This window comes from Phyllobates terribilis, unplaced genomic scaffold (assembly GCF_046119375.1).
Source record: "Phyllobates terribilis strain yellow unplaced genomic scaffold, ASM4611937v1 Scaffold_600__1_contigs__length_992639, whole genome shotgun sequence".
Lineage (NCBI taxonomy): Eukaryota > Metazoa > Chordata > Amphibia > Anura > Dendrobatidae > Phyllobates > Phyllobates terribilis.
Genome location: NW_027363360.1, coordinates 197,726 through 222,799, shown reverse-complemented (window position 1 = coordinate 222,799; position 25,074 = coordinate 197,726).

Genomic DNA, 25,074 nt, shown 5'->3' with positions numbered 1-25,074 from the left:
CATCTAGTGATAATTACCTTCTGACAAATCAATGATTTTATCAAAACAACACTAAGCAGCCCAGTAAGTGACACATTACTGGAATCAGTGCCTCTAACCCTACATTATGCTGCTCTCAGATTAGGTGGCAGAAACCTGATGACAGATTCCCTTTAAAGGAGCTGTAAAGACAAAAAAGTTTGTATTAAAAATACAAGCCATTTGTTAAATTAACTTTTTTTCATTGTTAATTCACATTAGACTGTATCTTCAACACTTTTGTCAGCAGGTCTTATTACAGACTCTGAATAGGGCAGCTCTCTCCCTCTCCCTCAGCAGAAAGTCACAGCATGGTTAAAAAACGGGATCTTTTATGATTTTTTCATAATAAATAAAAAAGGACATGCAAGTCCTCCAAACTATTTTCCGTTTCTCTATAGGGGAGGTCCTAAATCTTTCTTGTTCTTTAGTTGATCACATGTCAAAAATGCAAAGCATTTACTATGAACTCGCCTAAAAAAATATACACTTGGAGAGTAATATCATCATCTACATGTAAATATTCCTTGACTCTAAGGGCTCGCTCACACTGTCGTATAACACGGCCGAATGCTATGTGATGTTTTATCGGATAGGACTCGGCTCTATGTTATACTATGGGACAGTGCGATTATTGGCATGAGAAAATAATCTCATTCGATATTTGGACCATGTGCACCCATACAAGTCTATGGGTGCACGTAAAACATTGAACTGCACTCGGATGTCATCCAAGTGCAGTCCGATGAACACTCACAGAGACTATGGAGAAGATGGAGAAATTAAGTTCTCCATCTTCTCCATATCTGTGCTGCGAGAGAATCGGATCACACTCAGTTGAAGCTCTGACAGAGTTTGAGCCCAGTGTCATTAGCATAATTGGCCCTATTCTCTTGCATGAGAGAATATATGGCTTAGTGAGTGGACCCTAAAACTGAATAGTAGTGACGGACAGGCACCTCACAAGCGGGATCCATGTAGCTCTCAGATGTCATGTAGGTAGGGCTTCATTCCATGGGGTAGGGTTTAATTTCAAGGTATATAAAAAAAATGGACTTCAAATAAAAATTAAATGAGCACAAAAAGCACTAATTGAATTATTTTTTTTGTATTTATGTTTGCAGCCCCTTTAAAAACCCTTTGAGGACCAAGGCACATATATGTCCCATAGTTTTAAACTGGAAAAAAATTTGATTGAATAAAATTTAAGGTCCTCAAAGGTTTAAGTAGGTCATAAATTCATATGAATACTTGCTCATACAATTGCACATGCCAAAAGATGAAGAAGAACAGAATCAAAAATATGACATTAAGTGGAGCACTTACAGGTATTCAAGGTGAAAGAGACCAGCAAAGGCATCGTCTCGAATGACAGTAAATGAGTTAGAATTCAGCAAGCTGAAAATGAAAACAGCAGGTTAGAAGCGAACCAGACTTTATGGTGCTCAGAATTAGTCAAGCAGAATTTATTGACTGCTCTTGCAAAGCACTGAGACTGCCGCTGTGTATAGATGGCGCCGTGCGGCCTCCCGCTGTGTATAGATGGCGCCGTGCGGCCTCCTGCTGTGTATAGATGGCGCCGTGTGGCCTCCCGCTGTGTATAGATGGCACCGTATAGATGGCTACATGCGGCCTCCTGCTGAGTATACGTGTATAGATGGCTACGTGCGGCCTCCTGCTGAGTATAGATGCCGCACGGCGCTCCCCCCAGAGACAGCAGGAGGCCGCACAGCGCCATCTATACTCAGCGGGAGACCGCACGTAGCCATCTATACACAGCAGGAGGCCGCACGGCGACATGTATACTCAGCGGGGGCCGCACGTAGCCATCTATACACAGCTGGAGGCTGCACGGAGCCCCCCCAGAGACATCAGGAGGCCGCACGGCGCCAACTATACTCAGCAGGAGGCCGCATGCAGTCATACACACACACAAACATATACAGACACGCATAAACACATTTGAAACACAAAAATACATACAAACAGACATCACACATTGACATCTGCCCACACACACACACAAACAGACAGACATCACACACACCTGCCCACACACACACATACACACACATACACACACACACACACACATACGCACACACATACACACACCTGCCCACACACACACACCTGCCCACACACACATTTGTGTGTGTGTATGTATAGTGTGTGTGTATGTATAGTGTGTATGTATAGTGTGTGTGTATGTATAGTGTGTGTGTGTATGTATAGTGTGTGTGTATGTATAGTGTGTGTGTGTGTATAATTTGTGTGTGTGTGTATTTTTTTTTTAAGTTAAAAACAAGTAAAATGCTTGTGGCATCAATATCAAGACTCCAGATATAAGGGCCTATTCACACTGAATTTTGCAATGCATTCATCTCCTCTTTCCAGGCTTCTATCTAAATCCCTGAAAAATGGCATTCAGATGTGCCTTGACATAGCCATTGATTTGAACAAAGGCAAACCGAGGCTAAAGTCTGAATCTTCAGGCTCCATTTGCTCTGCTTTCAGATGTCTCATTTCAGACAGCACAATCCTGAATTTCAGGGATTCAGTTGTAAGCCTTGTGTAAGGACCTGAATGCAGCGCTGAATGTAGTGTGAATAGGTCCTTACATCCTACACCACCTCAGGGGATTGTTGTTATGGAGTATTGCCCCTGGGTGGCCGCAGTTATGACCACCACCAGGGCTCGCGGTCACCCACCCTAACTTTGGTATTCTGGGGAGCTGGTATAATGAATATCTGAGAAGAGCCCTAGAGAACCAAGAACATTGGACAACCAAGAGGTGGTGGCCTCAAGTCAGGTGTAGTGTTCAACAGGGCAAGACTTTCTAACCTGCCCACACACACACACACACACACACACACACACACACATATACACACACACACACCTGCCCACACACACACACACACACACCTGCCCACACACATACACACCTGCACACACACACACACCTGCCCACACACACACACACACACCTGCCCACACACAAACACACCTGCCCACACACACACACCTGCCCACACACACACATACACCTGCCCACACACACACACACAAACACCTGCCCACACACACACACACCTGCCCACACACACACACACCTGCCCACACACACACACACACCTGCCCACACACACACACACACACACCTGCCCACACACAAATCTGCCCACACAGACACCTGCCCACAAACACACACACACACCCATATACACACACCTGCCCACACACACACACCTGCCCACACACACACACACATCTGCCCACACACACAACCACACCTGCCCACACAGACACCTGCCCACACAGACACCTGCCCACACACACACACATATACACACACACACATACACACACCTGCCCACACAGACACACACACATATACACACACACACATATACACACACACACACACCTGCCCACACAGACACCTGCCCCCACAGACACCTGCCCACAAACACACACACAACTGCCCACACACACATCTGCCCACACACACACACACTCACCTTCCCCCGGCTCAATTCCTCCTGCCTGCTCTCTCTCTTTTCCGGTGTAGCACTGCAGGCCGGGGCGCACTGCGTGACGTCACAGCTAGGAGACACAGCCGCGCACAGGGCCATGTCTCCTAGCAGTGACGCGTCCGGGCCAGCACAGGGAAGTTAACTGCTGCAGTGCTGGCCGAGCTGATGAAGAAGTAGCGGCGGCCGCTGCTGGGGGAGCGGTCCAGGCCCCCCCCTCCCGCCACTGCTACTGCTATGTGCCGCGGCGGCCCGCACATATAATGAGGGCAATCCGGCATTAGACACCCCGCCTGGAGCCGCGGGCCCCCTGCAGGCTCGGGGCCCTGGGCGGTCGCCCGGATTGCCCTCATGATAATCCGCCTATGGATATAGGGCATGGAAAACGGCATCACAGCTGCAGCAGCTACGCTGGTGGTAGAGGGTCCCTCCGCGTCCGACATCTTCCTCCCCCCTAGTTAACCGTGGCCTACCTTCTGGCGATCCTCTTCTGTAGGCCGCGGCTCCGCTCGCGATGCTCTGGGCGAGGACCTTGCGTTGCTCGGTGATGACGTCGGCATCCGCTGGATGTCCTTCCAGGACCTTGAGCAGCGTCTCAGCGTAGGGCGGGGCTTCAGGTCTCGCGCGTTTTTGGACGTCCACGCCCCTCTTCTTCCCGCGCGGCGACCCGAAGATGGCGCCCGATGGCGGGAAAAGGCTCCGATTGGCGGGAAATGGCCCCGAATGGCGGGAAACTTCACTCAGATATGTATAGAGTCTTTTCCAGGCACACAATACCCGTTTGTGGCGGGTTGGTCACAATTCTGCCGACTACGCCAAAGCTGACTCGCCCCCTGGGCCGTGGGGTACCCGGAACCGGGCCTTCTAGTGTACGGTGCTGATGGGGGTAGTAGTGGCAACCCGATCCCATGGCTCAGGGTGGTCAGACCAAATGGTGGCAGTCTATTTATCAGTGTTTTGAATGTCCGACTACGCCACCCGTGGATTGCGGTTGGAGATAACCGCCGCTGCAAGGTAGACCGCTGAGGCTGGTGTTGGTGTGCAGCACAGGGGTAGGATAACTCCCCACGGGAAGAGTGTAGCCTCAGGGCAGTGTAGGTGGATGTTGGGGGTGATAGTGCAGGCCGCAATAGTAAGAGTTCAGAGTCTGCTTCAAACAGTTCAAGGTCTTTATTGTAGATATTATTAATGACCCAACAGTACCAGTTAGGAATGGGCCTGGGTGTCTGAGAGCATTCGGGCGAGTCCCACTGGTCAGGGTGAGTGTGTAGGCCTACCGTTCTCTCTATGCTCTTTCTGACTATCCCCCTTTGCGTGGTGTAATAGCCCACGTCCCTGAGCTGGCCGTGTACTTCTCTCCTGTATGGCTTGCGACTCAGGCCTTGGGTACCTGTTGCTTGCTCCTCGATGTACTGGTCCCTCTGTGTGGCGGAGCCTCCAGGCTTCTTAGGCCAAGGGACCTGAAATCCCTCGCAGGTTGGTTCTCTGCTGCTGGGCTTGTAACCCTGACAGCCTCGGACCCCAATGTCCGGTAGATTGGTTCTCTGCCAGGACCGGCTCTCGTCGCCTCTGTCCCTGGCTTGCAGTTTCTCCTCTGCCTCACGGACTCCTCAGCTACAGCTGAACTGTCCCTCCTTCTCTGGGACTAGTCTCACTCCTGAGCTAGGTCGTCCAGTTTTCTCTAACCCTGCCCCCAGTTCCAGCTTTTATAGGGGCAGCCAGCTCCCCCTGCTGGCCTGGGACAGGAGGTGCTGTATGCTAATTGTCCCTAACCAGGGGACCCCCCTCCTGCTTTCAGAAACAGATTATTGTTTGTGGCATCCAGGCCTGGGGTGACACACACACACTGCTCTATATTTAGTATGATGCCCCCACTCCTCCATATATATAGCATGATGGTCCCACTGCTCCATATACAGGTGCATCTCACTAAATTAGAATATCATCAAAAAGTTAATTTATTTCAGTTCTTCAATACAAAAAGCTGTCTTTCAGCTCATCTGCATTGTTGGGTCTGGTGTCTCTCATCTTCCTCTTGACAATACCCCATAGATTCTCTATAATAGATTCTCTATGGGGTTAAGGTCAGGCGAGTTTGCTGCCAATCAAGCACAGTGATACTGTTGTGTGTAAACCAGGTATTGGTACTTTTGGCCGTGTGCACAGGGGCCAAGTCCTGCTGGAGAATGACATTTCCATCTCCAAAAAGCTTGTCGGCAGAGGGAAGCATGAAGTGCTGTAAAATGTCCTGGTAGCCGGCTGTGCTGACTTTGGTCTTGATAAAACACAGTGGACCTACACCAGCAGATGACATGGCCCCCCAAACCATCACTGATTGTGGAGCCTTCACACTAGACCTCAAGCAGCTTGGATTGTGGACTCTCCACTCTTCCTCCAGACTCTGGGACCTTGATTTCCAAATGAAAATTGGAACTCTAGGACCTTGTGGAGTGTGTCAATGACTGCCTTCTGGACATCTGTCAAGTCAGCAGTCTTCCTCATGATTGTGGAGCCTACTGAAACAGTATTGAAGAGCTGGAATAAATTAACTTTTTGAAGATATTCTAATTTAGTGAGATGCACCTGTATATACTATGATGGTCCCACTGCCCCACATACATATAGTATAATGGCCCCACTACTCCATATGTAGTATGATGGACCCACTACTCCAGATATATAGTAGGATGGCTCCACTGCCCGATCATTTAAAAAAATAAAGTTTATTCTCACTTAATCCTGATTCCCTACATTACGGCCTCTGTCTCCTCTTCCATGGCGGGACAGCAGAGCAGAGCGATGCAATGATGTCACCGAGCCACCTGCGTGAGTATGCTGACATCTCGTTAACCGCAGGCCTATGGCGATCTGTGGCATATGAAAGAGATAGTGATAGGGCAGGGAGCTTGTGTCTCACTGCTTTATCATGCGACCCCTCTGCATAAGAGACATTAGGGCTAGATTAGCTACGTCACAGAAGACACTGGAGCTGGAGTATATAGAATAGGAGACACAGGGGCTGGCGTATATTCATCACAGGATACATTGGGGCTAGAGCATATACATCACAGAAGAAGCTGGAGTATATAGAATAGGAGACACTGAGGCTGGAGTATATAGAATAGGAGACACTGGGGCTGGCGTATATTCATCACAGGATACATTGGGGCTAGAGCATATACATCACAGAAGAAGCTGGAGTATATAGAATAGGAGACACTGGGGCTGGAGTATATAGAATAGGAGACACTGGGGCTGGCGTATATTCATCACAGGATACATTGGGGCTAGAGCATATACATCACAGAAGAAGCTGGAGTATATAGAATAGGAGACACTGGGACTGGAGTATATAGAATAGGAGACACTGGGGCTGGCGTATATTCATCACAGGATACATTGGGACTAGAGCATATACATCACAGAAGAAGCTGGAGTATATAGAATAGGAGACACTGGGGCTGGAGTATATAGAATAGGAGACACTGGGGCTGGCGCATATACAGTTCTGCTCAAAAGTTTACATACCCCGGCAGAATTTTTCCTTTCTTGGCCTTGTTTCAGAGAAAATGAATGATAACAAAAACACTTTTTCTCTACTCATGGTCATTGGTTGGGGGAAGCCATTTACTGTCACATTTCTGTGTTTTCTCTTTTTAAATCTTAATGACAACTAGTGATGAGCGAGCATGCTCGCTACTGCTCGGTGCTTGCCCGAGTATCTCACTACTCGAGATGCTCTGCGCTCACCGAGTATTTCCGGGTTGGTCGGGCGGGAAGTCGGGTCCCCTCCCTGCATGTTTGGCGCTCTTTACAGAGCCAATGAACATGCAGGGATTGCCTGCCATGCACTGTAATGCCATAGCCATGTTGGTTGTGGGCATTACAGTGATTGGCTGGCCGCACAGCGTCATCAGGTCTATATCTGACCTGGCGCCGCCATGCTCATCACAGTCACTCCGGATCAGACAGTGTAGGGAGAGCTGCTGCTGCATTAGGGAGAGATTTGATCGTGCATTAGGTAGTGTAGTGAGAAAAACCGCACATTACACATATCCATCTCAATAAACAGTCCTTCTGAGGACTAATCCATCTGCAGAGATATCAGGCAGGCAGTGTATATAGGCAGGCAGGCAGTGTATATAGCAGACTGCAGTGCATATAGCACAAGAGGCTCCATTCCAATTCTGCCTTCTGCTGCTGTTAGATATTTCTATACAAAGGCCCAGGTCTCAGGGGCGAGGAATACTTTTCTTTGGATCTTAATCCTCATTATTTGCTTATAAAGCAATCCAGAGAACACCGTTTTTCTGCGCCATTTGCTTGTTGGAACTGCAGAATACAGCCAGGTCCTTTCCATATTAGAGCGCTAGAAATCCAGCTATGTAAAACTGTGTTTTCTCCGTCACACGGATCACATATACGTTGTCAGAAAATACTGCCATTTCTGGCCTCCATTTTTTCAGTGTGTCAGTGAAGCAATTCACAGAAGTTTGCTGTTCACACTACTTACCTACAGGCCAGGTATTTAAAACTCTGTTTTCTCCATCACACCGATCACATATAACTTCACTTCAAACTCAGTCATTTGTAGTGAGCGTGGAAGATACTATCCTCCATTTAAAATGGGCAAGGCACGTGGCAAGGGACGGGGAACTGGACGTGATGGTAATGGTGCATGCAGAGGTCGAGGACAAGTCCGTGGGCAAGCCGAAATTGTGCCACAACAAACACCCACATCTTCTCGCCTGACCTTCCTGTCCCAATTTCTAGGGGACCGCAGCACACCACTATTGAACCCAGATCAGTGTCAAAAGGTTGTTGGTTGGATAGCGCATAATGCTTCCAGTCACTTAGCCACCACCACCACCACCCTGTCTTCCACACGGTCAAGTCTCAGTAGCCATGAGTCTGGACCTCATATTCCTCACCCTGATCCTCCTTCCTCCCACCATGCCGAGTACCCAGAGACAACTGATCCCACACTTGGACAATCTGAAGAGCTGTTCACTTTTCCATTTATAGATTCGGGCCTCTAGCCCGGTCCACTTGAAGCGGGGCAAGAGGAGATCACGTGTAGCGATGCCCAAATATTTGAGCAGCCACGGTCACACGAAGGCGACGGTGGGAAACTGTCACAAGAGGTGGACGATGATTAGACACAATTGGCAGAAAGTCAGGAATAGTACCAGGGTGCAGAAGTGGGAGACGAGGTGGTGGATGATATAGTAACTGACCCAACCTGGCAGTAACCTCGTGGTTCAGCGGTTACTCAAATCCTACCCGGAGCTGCCGGATCTGCTTGTTAAAGTATGCCGCCTGTGTGCCCATTTTAGAAAGTCAGCTACAGCTTCCGCCGCCCTTGCAGTGTTTCAGCAGCGTTTGCATCTTCTGGCTCACAGACTGGTGTGTGATGTCCCCACACATTGGAACTCTACATTGCAGATGTTGGGAAGGATTTGTGAGCAGAAGAGGGCAGTTGTTGAGTACCAGCATCAAAAAGGCTATCGGTATTCAGTTCAGACTCCACACATAAGACCTCAGTAGTGGACGTGGATGTCAGACATATGTACCATCCTCCAAAACTTTGAGGACTCCACCAAGATGGTGAGCGGCGATGACGCCATAATTAGCGTCACCATCCCGCTTCTCTGTCTTCTGAAACGCTCTCTGCTCACAATCAAAGATGATGCATTGCAGGCGGAGCACGATAAGATGGAGCAATTAACCATACAGGGTGATTACACACAGCCAAGCCTCATCTCATCCCAACGTGGATTGGGTGACAATGAGGAAGAGGAGGAGGAAGGACAGGAACTAGTTTTATGCACTATAGACGGTGCTATCTGCACAGCTGTCATACCGTCTGTTCAGCGTGGATGGCCAGAGGACAGAGAGGAGGAGGAGGAGAGCATGGTCAGTCATCCTCTTGGTGAGGACACGGAAGTCTTGCCTGTTAGTAGTCTCGCACGCATGGCTGAGTTTATGTTATGCTGCCTTTCCCATGACCCTTGCATTCTCAAAATTTTAGGTCATTACTGGTTGGTGACACTTCTAGACCCACTCTACAAGGAGAACTTTATATCTCTTATTCCTGAGGCGGACAGGTATACAAAAATGAGGCAGTACCAGAAGGCCCTTGTTGCGGAACTATTAAAAAAATTCCCATCTGAAAACGCTGGAGGCAGAGGGCACACTTCGTTCGACAACCAAGGAGTACAGGCGAGAGAGACACAACTTCAATCCAGCAGAGGCAGGGGAACACTGTCAAAGTTCTGGGAGAGTTTTCTCAGACCCTCCCATCGCACAGGCCCTGAGGCGCAGGGTACTCTCACAAGGAGTGCAAAGTTTGGGAAGATGCTGAGGGAGTACCTTGCCATACCGTACCAACGTCCTCCGTGATTCCTCTGTGCCTTATAAATATTGGGTATCCAAGCTAGATATGTGGAATGAGCTGGCTCTCTATGCCTTGGAGGTCCTGGCCTGCCCTGCCGCCAGCGTTTTATCAGATCGGGTTTTTAGTGCCGCTGGTGGAATTATAACTGATAAGCGCATCCTCCTGTCAACTGAAAATGCTGACAGGCTGACTCTTATAAAAATGAACAAGGGCTGGATTGGGCCAGACTTCTCAACACCACCGAATGATAGCAGCGTAACATAAACTCAAATCCAGTGTCTTTTCTTGGGAGGTGTATTCCCATGCACCTTTTCACACCCACACATGGGTATACGCTTCCTGATTTTGGCTATTTGCTCTTGTCCTCCTCCTTCTCCTCATCCTCCACCACCATATCACCAGGGTGACCGTGGTCCATGATGCAACACTCACATAATTTTTTTAAAGGGTGTTTGACTCGCCCCTGGGCCGTGGGGCACTCGGAGCCAGGCAATACTGAGACGGTGGGGGTAGTAGTGGCGACCTGGTTTCGTGGCTCAGGGTAGTCAGACCAGTGGTAGTCCTTTAGCAGTCCTAAGTGATGTCCGACTACGCCACCCGTGGATTGCGGTTATTATGAACCGCCTCTGCAAGGCAGACCGCTGGGGCTGATGATGTATGCAGCTGAGGTAGTGTGACTCCCCACGGGAAGAGTGCAGCCCCAGGGCAGTGTAGTGGATGGTGGGGGTGATGGTGCAGAGAGTCCCAGTGCCGTTAGTGCTGGAGGAGCAAAAGAGTACACAGAGAACGTACTGCAGTCCAATGTCTTTTACTCACAGTTCATGTACTCCGGGTCACTTCTGTCAGCAATGACCGCCCGAGCCGTGCTGCGTCCACCAGGTGAGGGGCTCGGTCAACCCCAGGCAGTTCAGGAGCATGGCACAGGACCCCTTCAATCCTTTCTCTGGTCTGCCTCACCAGTGACCCACTTTTGTCCAGCTGCCGCGGACTTGTGCGGGTAAACGTGGTTCCCTTTCCCCGCTGTCCTATATGGTGCCTTCCTAGCAGGTTTGATGAGGTGTCGCACCAATAAATGATCACGACCTCCGGTCTTTGGCTGAGGGCTGTTTCTCCTCCACCAACTTGGAATCCGGTACCCTTAATCTGCCTGACCCTTCACCCTGTATTCTCGTGGGTTCTTAGGGTCCCTTCTGCCGTCTTGTTCCTCAGCCCTTCTGTTTCTCTCTTTCTCTTTCTTTTCTGTTCCTTTCTGTTCTTGTTCCTTTCTGTTCTTGTTCCTTTCTGTTCCTGGCCTTCACCCTAGGCCTGCCTCGTGGAGCTGGGCCCAGACTGAGTCACAGCTCCCTGTCAGCCCTCTCTGGCTGAACTCCTTCTCTTACTCCACTCACTGAACTTCTCTTCTTCTCTTCTCTCTGTGCTGGCTGGGCCTCAGAGGCTAGGCCCGCCTACGGAGCAGAGCCCCTTGCAGAGGCCCCCACTCTGTCACTTCTTCTCTCTGACTGAACATTGTTCTAAGATGGTGCCCACCTTTTATACCTCCCTCTAGAACATGAGCCCAGGTGACCAGCAAACAATGGGCTCCTATCTACGCTCAGGAACCAACCCCTATCTGCTCCTACATCACTGGGTATTCCTACCCCCTCCCCACTCCAGCCAGGGACATGGTCTGTCGTGCCTGCATTTCTGTCTAATGGGAGCACCGTTGAGCTGTCCCTCGGAAATGGGGTGAGTGTGCTGTATGCAGATAACTGAACCCTGGTCCATACTCCATCCTTACCCGGGAGTGGAATATCACACCTCTGGCAGAGGTGCAATACCCCTGTAGCGGCCGAGCCCTCGGGGCGCTACATTTTTATGATGCCCGTAAAAAAAAATTTTTATACAGTATGTTCATGTATACCCCCCAGGAGTAAATGTTTGTCAGCCCATACACTTAGTGCATGGCATTACAAGTATAGGAGGCCCGCTCCTTTCTAATGGTAAAAATTTTTTATGATGCGCTCCTCCACGTCTCTTCCAAGGGCCATTGAAGTGCCTCCAAATTTTTGGCAGCCCTTGCAGTCACTGCATAGTCCAACACTATGGGAGACTCTCTCATTTCTAATGGGAATTTGTCATTACTGTGGCCTGGTCTATGTGTCTTTAAATTCTTAGTGGGTTTTTTCCTAAACTTGGTCAGCCGTCGGACTCACTGCATACCCTATAACTGTATAGCAGACCCTCTCCTTTCTAATGGGAACATGTCATATCTTGTTACTGTGGCCCTGCTCTGTGTGTCTTTAAATTCTTAGTGGGGATTTTCCTAAAATCTGTCAGCCGTTGGACTCACTGCATACCCTATAACAGTATAGCCGACCCTATCATTTCTAATGGGAATTTGTCGTTACTGTGGCCCTGCTCTATGTGTCTTTAAATTCTTAGTGGGTTTTTTCCTAAAATTGGTCAGCCGTTGGACTCACTGCATACCCTATAACTGTATAGCAGACCCTGTCCTTTATAATTCGAGCATGTCGTACCTTGTTACTGTGGCCCTGCTCTGTGTGTCTTTAAATTCTTATTGGGGTTTTTCATTAAAATTTGTCAGCCGTTGGATTCACTGCATACCCTATAACTGTATAGCAGACCCTCTACTTTCTAATGGGAACATGTCGTACCTTGTTACTGTGGCCCTGCTCTGTGTGTCCTTAAATTCTTAGTGGGGTTTTTCCTAAAATTTGTCAGCCGTTGGATTCACTGCATACCCTATAACTGTATAGCAGACCCTCTCCTTTCTAACGGGAACATGTTGTACCTTGTTACTGTGGCCATGCCCTTTATGTCTTTAAATTGTTAGTGTTTTTTTTCAAAAATTTTGGCCACCCTTGCAGTCACAGCATGGGCATTACCACTATAGAAGATCCGCTCCTTTATAATGGGAACATTTTTTTTACTGAGACCCTCCTCTATGTCTCTTCAAAGGGGTATTAGGTTGCATCCAAATTTTTGACAACCCTTGCAGTCACTGGATGCGCAATAACAGTATAGGAGACCCACTTGTTAATAATGGGAACAACAAAGCATAGCCCTCTGATGGCTCTCTAACAATAGCTAGGGCCGACTGCTGGCCTTTTAAGAATAGTAAGGGCTGTCTGATGTCCCTATAAAAATAGGCTTTATGACTTTCAGAGTCCCTCCATCATAAATAAAACAGGATGTGTCTGATGACACCACATTGCCAGATGAGGTTGTAAAATGTTAAAATGACATTTCCCGGTGAATGCATTTGTCATAAAAAATAACATAAAAAAACATAACAATAGGATCTTTCTTTAGTATAAAAAACAGCATCACCAATTTAACCTCAATGTAATCACATTGTTCAGCTCATGCACCTCCTCCTCCATCTCCGAAATGACCACATCAGTCATAAGCTGACAGCACTGCAGCACTGCCTTGGCCAAACAGCAACAGGCTGTGCTGAAGATAACATGCTTAATGCTTAATTGACAAACCGCCCAGTGCTGCATAGTTGTTGAAAGCTGTAACACAGCAGCTTGATGTGTTGCTCTCACCGCTGAACATACAGCCAGGCATGGTCGTGTGTTACAATGGGCGGAACCTGGTGACGGAGAAATGACAACCGGGGTAGATACGGTTTCCCTCTATGCCAGTCCTTTCACAGAGCTAAAGAATATGGCTGTGGTGAAATACAACTCCCACTGAGAAGCTGTTTCAGATTGAAAAACATTGTGCCCACCAGAGGATTTGTTTCTGAGGGCTAACCTTTCTCACCCGCTCAAGAGCCCCATAGCAGCTGCAAAGTTAGCGCTATCATGAACTCTCCTGAGGTAGAAGCCAAGGCACACCAGAGAATTCTCTGGTGGGACTGTCCAACCCTGCCGAGAAGCAGTCCTGGCTAAGAAAAGTGTGTGGGAAGATTCCAGGACACTCTATTTTTACTGAAGAGAAAACACATGCAAACATGGGGAGAACATACAAATTTCTTGCAGATGTTGTCCTTGCTGGGATTTGAACCCAGGATCCCAGTGCTGCAAGACTTCAGTGCTAACCACTGATCCAATGTGCTGCCGTTCACCCTCTAATATCTAACAGGCTGGAGAAACTTGAACCTACTGCCACTCTATCATCAGCTCCTTTGTGAGAAAATGTATTTGGGCAGCCACTCAGTCTACCAAATAAAATTCCAGAGAAGGAAATTGAGGATGGCTTCGCTACTGGTACTGGGGGCAGTGCTAATACCATGGTGTTGTACCATAGTTTGCTGGAAATATTCCAGGCTGGTAGGAGGCAAGAAAATTCCCACAGAAAAGTACCAGCAGTAATGTTCAGGCCACATTTCAAGTGCAAGCAGCTTTAGAGGACTTCCTGGGAGAAATGACACGCAGGGTAGATACGGTTTCCCTCTATGCCAGTCCTTTCACTGAGCTAAATACAACTCTTATCAAAAAAAGTTGTGGACTGGCTCCGTACCGTCCCTGGCCACATTCACCTGTCCACGTGTTTGTGGTTAGGCAGTCCCTCTTAGTAAGTGCACTGGGTAGGGCATGGGTAATGTTGTGGGACCCGTGCTTGTGGAAGGCGAAGGCGATACCGGGAAAAATACTGGCGGCTGGGGACCGAGTATGGACACCCGGCCGCCGCCTGCATGAGGTTGTGAAAAGCTTCCACCTCCACAAGCTTAAAAGGCCATATTTCAAGTGCAAAGAGCTGCCCAGAAATCTGTCAGTTTAGTGTTGCGGCCTGTGGGTGGGTGGGTGGCTGGCTGTATACTTGCAATTGCATTCCAAGTAACAGAAAGCTACGCAGATGATGGCCTCTATCATCATCATGGCCTCACCTCGGCACTATGAACTCTCCTGAAGGAGAAGCCAGGGCCCGCCGGAGGAGTCTCCGGTTCTTTGGTGGGCCCGTGCAACCCTGCCGAAAAGCAGCACTGGCTAAGAAAAGTGTGGGGGAAGGTTCCTGGACACTCTATGGCTGCTTTTTTAATGCGGATCGGCCATGCTTATGCATGTTATTTCTCAAAACGCATTACGGATCAGGCCATTTTCCAACTCTGTATTCAAGAAATTAAATGCGCAAAGAAAGATGTGTGTGTGTGTCAAAGCACCATTGACAAGTGCGAGTTGATGTTGGATGGGCTGCCATTGCTTCTGCAACAAGCTCAATTACAGGATTTTCTGGGAGAAATGACACGCAGGGTAGATACGGTTTCCCTCTATGCCAGTCCTTTCACCGAGCTAAATACAACTCTTAGCAAAAAAATTTGTGGACAGGCTCCGTACCGTCCCTGGCCACATTCACCTGTCCACGTGTTTGTGGTTAGGCGGTCCTTCCCAGTAAGTGCACTGGGGAGGGCACGGGTAATGTTATGGGACCCGTGCTTGTGGAAGGCGGAGGCGATACCAGGAAATATAGTGGCGGCTGGGGACCGAGTATGGACACCCGGCCGCCGCCGGCATGAGGTTATGAAAAGCTTCCGCCTCCACGAGCCTAAAAGGCCACATTTCAAGTGCAAGCAGCTGTCAAAAATTTGGCAGTATAGTATTGCAGCCTGTGGGTGGGTGGCTGCCGGCATTCTTGTGCTTGCATTCCAAGGAATGGGGTAGGGACAACTGAACACTGCTGTGGGACAAGGACGTGGACGGTGATTGTTGCAAGTCTGCAACGACAGGTGCATGGCGGGAGGCATCTTCACATGTGCCAAGGATCACTTATGATGGGCACACATTTAGGCAGTGACCTGGGAGTCAGAGATGTTTCCAGAGGTCTTCCCCTTGCTGTTCCCATGTCTTTTCAGCACTGTATGCATGTGTCTGATGATGTGTCACACACCACATGGCCAGATAAGGTTGTAAAATGTTAAAATGACATTTCCTGGTGAATGCATTTGTCTTGGTTGAAAGCAATGCAAAAGTGCAAAAACGTGTCAAAAATGCTACGTGTGAACATAGCCCAAGGTGTGTAGGAGTATTTTTGTTTTTGTTTATTTATTTTGCCTTATATACAAGTCATCACCCTGGAAAGGATGTTCCTTACACCGTAAAAGTGGCGTAATACTCTGACGACGTTGTTGACAGCAGTGATCTGGGAGTCAGAGATGCTTCCAGGGGTCTTCCCCATGCTGTTCACATGTCATTTGAGCACAGTTCCCATCGATTTGGGCAATTTTTAGGCCCTCTGCAGACCGCCGTGGGGAGCCACCTGAAAAATGCTCAAGTTTCCCCTAGACTTATATTGGGCTCATTGCTCGGGTTGAGCACCCGAGTATTTCAATTTGCTCGACCCGAGCAACGAGTACTCGAGCATTTTAGTGCTCGCTCATCACTAATGACAACCAAAAACATCCAAATAATCCTGATCAAAAAGTTCACATACCCTGGTGATTTTGGCCTGATAACATGCACAGAATTTGACACAAATGGGTTTGAATGGCTACTAAAGGTAACATCCTCACCTATGACCTGTTTGCTTGTAACCAGTGTGTGTGCATAAAGCTGAGTGAGTTTCTGGGATCCAGCCACTGACGTTTCTGGATTTTGAGATGGGGAAAGCAAAAGAATTATCAACAGATCTACGGGAAAAGGTAGTTGAACTGTATAACACAGGAAAGGGAGGCAAAAAGAGTATAACACAGGCAAGGGATACAAAAAGATATCCCAGGAATTGATAATGCCAGTCTGCAGTGTTCAAACTGTGATTAACAAATGGAAAATCAGATGCTCTGTAAAAACCAAACCACAGTCAGGTAGACCAACAAAAATTTCAGCCACAACTGCCAAGAAAATTGTTCGGGATGCAAATGTGACACCCCAGGGGTCTGGTTGCCACAGTGATAGAGATATTACGTCTGAGAGCAGGTGGGAGGTCTCTTGGTCAGGAATCCTATGCATGCCACACCTCCTGCCCAGTCCTGGGAGGGGAAGAACTTCCCCTATATAAACCTAGGGCTGAGGCAGGGTTAATGAGTAGAGAAGAAGTAGAGACAGAGAAAAGAAGCAAATATAGGATCAGAACATCAGGAGCTCTGTGGGAGCAGTGTTACAAGGAGTCAGGGGCTGGCAGCTGCAGAGCTCGCCCTGACTGAGAAGATTTCTTACCGGACCCGGAGTCCGAGGCTGTGGGGACTAACTCCTACCCAGCAGCAGAATCCGTCAGGCAGGGGATTCCAAGTCCTCTGGCCAAGAAACCCGAAGGCACGGTCACACGCGTGGGACCAGCACCGCCGTCGTGGAGCGGAAGCTACTAGAAGGCCCTGAGTCACCGGCCATACGGGTGAGCACCACACGGTACACTCAGGGACGTGGGCTACTTATACCCGCCTCTAGCAAGGTAGCCAGAAGAGTACAGTTAGTTTGGGAGGCCTACAACTCCGCCTGGCCAGGGGAGATCCCATCTGCTCAAGGACTGACCAGGCCCCAATCGCTAGCCAGTACTCCGGGAGGGTCTATCTTTGTCACCAGTAAAGACCCTGAACTACACCGTACCGTCTCCGAGTGGTTCCTGCTACCCCCATCATCCACGTCGGCTGCCCTGAGGCCATACCCCTCCCGTTGGGGGTTATACCATCACGCTGCACAATCCTACCACCGGCCTCAGCGGTCTGCCCTGCAGCAGCAGCTCCTTAGCTGTACTCAACGGGTGGCGTAGTCGTCCAACATCTACCGCTGATACATCGCCGCTCAGTTTGACTCCCTGGGCACGGACCGGGTCACCGCCACGAGACTACAACCCTCAACAGATCCGGCTCCGGGTAAACTCCCGCATGCGCAACGCAGCGCGACACAGGCCCAGGGGCGCGTCAACTTTTGGCGTAGTCGGCAGGATCTCGTGCCCGCAACCACCGGGTACTGCGTGCCTGAAAAAGACTGTTCAAACTTACCTGTGGTGAAGATTCCCGCCATCCTGCGCCATTTCCAGCCTTCTTCCCGCCTTCCGTGGAGTTTTCCCGCCGTTGGACGCCATCTTGAAGACGTCGCGCGGGAAGAAGAGGGGCGTGGACTCCGAAAGCGCGCGAGAACTGAAGCCCCGCCTCACGTCCGGACGTCGCGTAAGGTCCTGGAAGGAGCCCAGCAGACGCCGACGTCACAGGAGCGCGACGGAAGGTCCTCAACCCTGACGATCTACTGCGGAGCCGCGGCCTACGGAAGAGGATCATCGCAAGGTAGGCCACGGTCCACTAGGGGGGAGGAGGATGTCGGATACGGAGGAGAGCTTCACTGCCTCAACCCCCGCCAGCGCCACCGCTGCTGCAGTCATGCCTTTCACCATGCCCTATATCCCGGGAGCGGCCTGGCTACCCCAGTACTCAGGGGAGTCACATACCCTGCATGACTTTAGAGAAAAGCTGGATAGCCTCTTCCAGGTGTACCCCCTCACAGAAGAGCAAAAAGTGAGCATCCTGGTGGCCCAATTAACTGGGGCAGCCCGAAGCGAGGTAAAGTCCTGGCCACCTGGGGGGAGGACTGTCGCAGGGATACTAACCCGGCTGAGGGACACCTTTGATACCCGCACCTCAGCCGAGATCAAGCTTAGATTCTACGGGTGCAAACAGCGGGCACATGAGAGTATAAGGGACTATGCCCTGAACCTACAAGAGGCCCTGAGAGCCATTAAGCAGACCGACCCTGACGGCGTGGGAGATGTGGACAGGCTGTTGACTGAACAATTTATAGAGGGTTTGTATTGCAATGCCCACCGAACCCAGTTGCGGGCAATGGCCTTACAGGACCCTCATCTGGGATTTGCACAGTTCAAGGACAGAGCCATCCGGGTGCTTCGAGAACCGGCACCAAGTGGCGTTGTGACCCCCAGACGCCCCACTACCACTTACCACCAGGAGGCGGCGCCCTTGTCGGCAGGGCCTGTGGGAGCTGATGCGCAGGCTTTGAACAATGACCCGGCTCCAGACCTGCACCATCAGGTCCAAGAGCTAGCTAAAAGCGTTGCTGCGCTAACCCCAACTGTGCAGTCTTTACAGGTTTCTACTCCAGGGAAGATCCAGCTGGCATCCGGACCGGAGGACATCCCGTGGCGTCGACCAAGGAGGACCCCACCGGCCAGAGGAAGACCCAGCGACCGATACAACGAGGACGGACGACCCATCTGCCGCCGCTGTAATCAACCCGGACATATGGCAAGGTACTGTACTTTAAACTGGCACAACCTAGGGTAGAGGCCCAACCCCTAGGAAAAAGATCATCAGGCCCATCGAACTGGCACGACAAATATGTGGGAGGACGTCCAGTCTTGCCTGTGGTACTGGATGGCATTCCTATGAGTGCCCTACTGGACACCGGGTCACAGGTCACCACCATCCCGTACGTGCTCTTCAAGCAGTACTGGAATGACTCGGATATTACCCGCTACCCTGACGACGACTTGAGTATCATCGCCAGCAATGGTCAGCCCGTGCCACAGATCGGATTTAAAGAGGTGACCATTAAAATTGGTAGAGTTGAACTGGCAGCACAGGGACTGATCATTGTAGACATTGACAAACACGAGAGTCACCCAAAGATAACTCTAGGAACTAATGTAATTGAAAATTGTCTTGCAGAGGTGATTTTCCTTTTACAGCAGGTTGCCAAGAACGCCAGCTCCGGCGAGCAGCGAGTGCTCCAAAAAGAGATCCGGGCACTGATGCGACGGCAACAGGTGGAACTCTCCGGCGGTGAGATTGGTAGCGTGAGAATGTGTGACCCTTTCCCTATTGCCATGCCCCCAAAAAGTGAAATGATGATTTGGTGCCGGGCAGCTATTGGTCTGAGAGGTAGAGATTACCAGGCAATGGTAGAACCAGTTTACTCAGACAGTAGGCCCACCATCTTGACAGCACGGGGGGTGGTTAATGTACGCCATGGGAGGGTGCCCGTTCGCATAATCAATATCGGGAAGAGGGAAGTGTACCTGCCCCGGTATGCCACGCTAGCCAAATTATATACCATTAACCAAAATGCTACACAATCTGTGGAACCCTTGCCTCCATCTCACCCGGAGGAAGGTAACGGCTCTAAGAAAACAATGGAGGACTGGTGACAGCAACTACATTTGGGTACTGACTCCACTACCTCACACCAGAAACAGGGAGTCTATCGGGTGGTTCAAGAGTACGAGAGAGTGTTTAGTAAACACCCGTTAGACTTCGTGCGAGTCAAGGGGGTAGAACACCACATCCCCACGGGAGACCATCCTCCCATAAAAGAGAGGTATCGACCCGTACCCCCTGCACACTACCAACACTCCAAGGGGATGCTTAGAGACATGAAGGAGGCTGGGGTGATCAGGGATAGCTGTAGCCCCTGGGCAGCTCCACTAGTCTTAGTCAAAAAGAAAGACAACACCATGAGGATGTGTGTAGATTACCGGAAAATCAACCGTATCACACACAAGGATGCGTACCCCTTACCAAGGATAGAGGAGTCTTTGGCTGCTTTAAGATCTGCTAACTTCTTCTCTACCTTGGATCTCACTAGTGGGTACTGGCAGGTTCCTGTAGCAGAGGCGGACCGGGAGAAGACCGCATTCACCACCCCGATGGGACTTAGCGAGTTTACCTGTATGCCGTTCGGACTCTGCAACGCACCAGGAACCTTCCAACGATTAATGGAGTGCTGTCTGGGCCACAGAAACTTCGAGACGGTCCTGTTGTACCTGGACGATGTCATCGTATATTCTAAGACTTATGAGGACCACCTGAAACACCTGGCGGAAGTGTTCGAAGCTCTGGCAAGCTACGGCCTAAAGGTGAAACCCTCCAAGTGTCACCTCCTGAAACCAAAGGTGCAGTACCTGGGACACGTGGTGAGCGCTGACGGAGTGGCTCCCGACCCTGATAAGATCACCGCAATTAAGGAATGGCCAAGTTCCTCCAGTGTAAAGGAAGTGCGGCAGTTCCTCGGGTTGGTAGGCTACTACCGCAGGTTCATCCCCGGTTTCACCAAAAAGGCAGCTCCTATGCAGGACCTCCTGATAGGCCAGTCCCGGAAGGCCAAGAACCAGAAGCCGCCCTTCAGATGGGAGAAGTTGGAAGAAGAGTCCTTCCGCCAGCTGAAGATGGCCCTCACGGGGGATGAAATCCTGGCGTACCCGGATTACAGCCAGCCCTTTATCCTCTACACCGACGCAAGTAACATCGGGCTAGGAGCCGTGCTGTCCCAGATCCAGCAGGGGAAAGAGCGAGTAATCGCTTACGCCAGCCGAAAACTGCGACCCACTGAAAGAAACCCTGAGAATTACAGCTCATTTAAGCTAGAGTTCCTGGCAGTGGTGTGGGCAGTCACCGAACGCTTTAAGCACTACCTCGCTTCTTCCCGGTTCGTCGTGTACACGGATAACAACCCGTTGACACACCTGGACACGGCAAGACTCGGTGCCCTAGAGCAGAGATGGATGGCCCGCCTGTCCAACTACGAGTTCACCATCAAATACCGGGCAGGACGCTCCAATACCAACGCGGACGCCCTGTCCAGGATGCCAAACCTACCGGACGTAGGAGAAGATCCAGAGGGACTGGAAGAAGTCGAACTCCCCGCGTTTCACCGTCATGGGACTATCCAGTATTCCCATCGGGTAAGGAGTAAGCAAGGCGCTACGCTTAACCCCTTACCTCACTACAACTGGGCGGAAACGCAAGACAGTGACCCTGCCGTCCGGCTGGTGAAGGAGATGCTGACTCGGCCAGAGGCTTGCCTTGACCCAGACGCTCCGGAGGAAGCCAAGCAACTGTGGGCAGAAAAGAGTAGACTGTTCCTTTACAAGGGGAAGTTGTGCCGCAGGATGGTTAACTCCCGGACGCATGAACTAATCTGGCAAGTAGTGGTGCCACGACGAGACGCAGCCATGGTGATGGAGGCATACCACGATGGAGCTGGGCATTTCGGATGGAAGAAGCTGGAGTTCCTGCTGCGCGGGCGGTTCCATTGGGTAGGCATGAGGGGAACCATCGAGAGGTGGTGCAGAGACTGTGGCCCGTGCAACCTGAGGAGGAAGGACCGTGCCAGCCAGAAGACTCCCCTGCAGTCCATCGTCACCCGGCAGCCGTTGGAACTGGTAGCCTTGGATCATGTAAAACTGACCCCAAGCAGAAGTGGCTACGTCTACGCGTTAACCATCGTGGATCATTACTCCCGGTTCTTGGTTGTCGTCCCCGTCAAGGACTTAACGGCTCAAACAGCAGCTAGAGCCTTCCAGCAGCACTTCTGCCGTCCACACAGGTGCCCGGACCAAGTGCTGACGGACCAGGGACCTGCCTTTAAAGCGGAGGTCTTCCAGGAATTCTGCAATCTGTATGGCTGCCGGAAGATAAGGACGACACCCTATCATCCGCAAACTAATGGACTTTGTGAGAAAATGAACCAGGTGGTAATGGATCTTCTGAAAACGTTGCCCCTGGAAGAACGCAGTCTGTGGCCTGAGAAGCTGCCCGATCTGGTGGACCTATACAACCACATCCCGGTAGGTTCCACCAACTGTACCCCGGCTTACCTAATGAGGGCGAGACCTGGTAAGTTACCTGTTGACCTGGAAATGGGAGTCCTGACACCCGAGGACACTTCACCAGAAGCAGACTGGGACACAGAGAGGCAGCAGCAGTACCGGAAAGTACAGGAGAGCGTGGAGCGAAGTCTCTGTCAGGCTAGGGAGAGACAAGAGAAAACTTACAACCAGTATGCTCCCGCTGTTCCCCTGGTGCCCGGAGAGCAGGTCTTGAAGAGGAAAAGACGGCTCCACAAGTTGGACGACCAGTGGGAGAAGGACCCGTACACCGTACTGCCCTCAAGCCACGAGAACCCGAAGGTCTGTACCATCAGTAAAGACGGAGGGGAGACCACAGCCATTGTATCCCGGGATCACCTGAAGAAGTGTCCTGAACAGCTACGGAACCCTGAAGAGGAACAAGAAGACCATCGACCCGTAGAGGAAAGGGAAGATATGGTTAGTACTGTGCTCGGAGACTTCCCTCGGTCTTGGACTCAAGTCAATGGTGCTGTTGTGGTACCCGTACTCACCTTCCTCCAACCAGCATCCCAAGCACCTACGGAGCAACAGGTAGAGCTGGAAGAACAACCGGTCCAGGAGGCAGAAGACCCCACACCAGCAGATCAGGAGGATCAACCCTCTGCTTGCAGTGAGCCTGCCATATCCCTAGTGAGCCAAAGGGCCCGTAGACAGCTGCCCAATTTACCCTTGACAGCTCCTACACCCTGTAGTTCAGGGCCAGACAGTCAGCTCCGTAGGTCCACTAGGGCCACTAGAGGCCAGTTACCCGCACGTTGGAGGATTTGAAGTGTATAAATTGTTTTATTTGTGGTTACCTGTTTTTCTTGTTGCTTGTGTATAATTATGTGTTTCTAGTTGTTTATAGGAGTCTTTGGTGGATTTACCGGGAATCCTGTGTACATAGTTGGAGCGTAACCCAGGACGGACTAAAGACTGTTAAGGACTCGGGGCAGGACAGACCCCTACCTGGTTACGTCTCCCTGTTTTGGTGAAATGGACACCTTGCTTTCTTCAAAGACTGCACCCGGTTACGGACATGCCGTGACCACCTTTATGTGTTTCTTTATTGTATTGTTATTGTTATATCTTGTTATGTTTTTCTAAAATATGTTTAGTCCCGGAGTACTAAATTTCACTAGGGGGGAATGTGACACCCCAGGGGTCTGGTTGCCACAGTGATAGAGATATTACGTCTGAGAGCAGGTGGGAGGTCTCTTGGTCAGGAATCCTATGCATGCCACACCTCCTGCCCAGTCCTGGGAGGGGAAGAACTTCCCCTATATAAACCTAGGGCTGAGGCAGGGTTAGTGAGTAGAGAAGAAGTAGAGACAGAGAAAAGAAGCAAATATAGGAACAGAACATCAGGAGCTCTGTGGGAGCAGTGTTACAAGGAGTCAGGGGCTGGCAGCTGCAGAGCTCGCCCTGACTGAGAAGATTTCTTACCGGACCCGGAGTCCGAGGCTGTGGGGACTAACTCCTACCCAGCAGCAGAATCCCTCAGGCAGGGGATTCCAAGTCCTCTGGCCAAGAAACCCGAAGGCACGGTCACACGCGTGGGACCAGCACCGCCGTCGTGGAGCGGAAGCTACTAGAAGGCCCCGAGTCACCGGCCATACGGGTGAGCACCACACGGTACACTCAGGGACGTGGGCTACTTATACCCGCCTCTAGCAAGGTAGCCAGAAGAGTACAGTTAGTTTGGGAGGCCTACAACTCCGCCTGGCCAGGGGAGATCCCATCTGCTCAAGGACTGACCAGGCCCCAATCGCTAGCCAGTACTCCGGGAGGGTCTATCTTTGTCACCAGTAAAGACCCTGAACTACACCGTACCGTCTCCGAGTGGTTCCTGCTACCCCCATCATCCACGTCGGCTGCCCTGAGGCCATACCCCTCCCGTTGGGGGTTATACCATCACGCTGCACAATCCTACCACCGGCCTCAGCGGTCTGCCCTGCAGCAGCAGCTCCTTAGCTGTACTCAACGGGTGGCGTAGTCGTCCAACATCTACCGCTGATACATCGCCGCTCAGTTTGACTCCCTGGGCACGGACCGGGTCACCGCCACGAGACTACAACCCTCAACAGATCCGGCTCCGGGTAAGCTCCCGCGTGCGCAACGCAGCGCGACACAGGCCCAGGGGCGCTTCACAAAGAAAAACCAACAAATAACATCAGCTGAGAACACACTTAGGGGTGTACTCACTTTTGTTGCCAGCGGTTTAGACATTAATGGCTGTGTGTTGAGTTATTTTGCAGGCACACCAAATTTACAGTTAAACAAGCTGTACACTGACTACTGTACATTGTATCAAAGTGTCGCATCTTCAGTGTTGTCCCATCAAAAATATATATATGTATTCCGGCCCATTTTTGGAGTTTTGTGTGAAATTATGTCCAATTTGCCTTTTTTTCCTCAGTTTTTTTGTGTTGTTCCAATAAACACAAAGGAAATAAACATGCGTGTAATAAAACATGTGTAATTTTCTGAAACAATTTCAAGGGTGCCAGCACTTTCCGCCATGACTGTATATGCAGGTAGAGTCCTTAACCCCTTTACAACCCAAAGTGGTTTGCACGTTAATGAGAAGGCCAATTTTTACAATTCTGACCACTGTCACTTTAT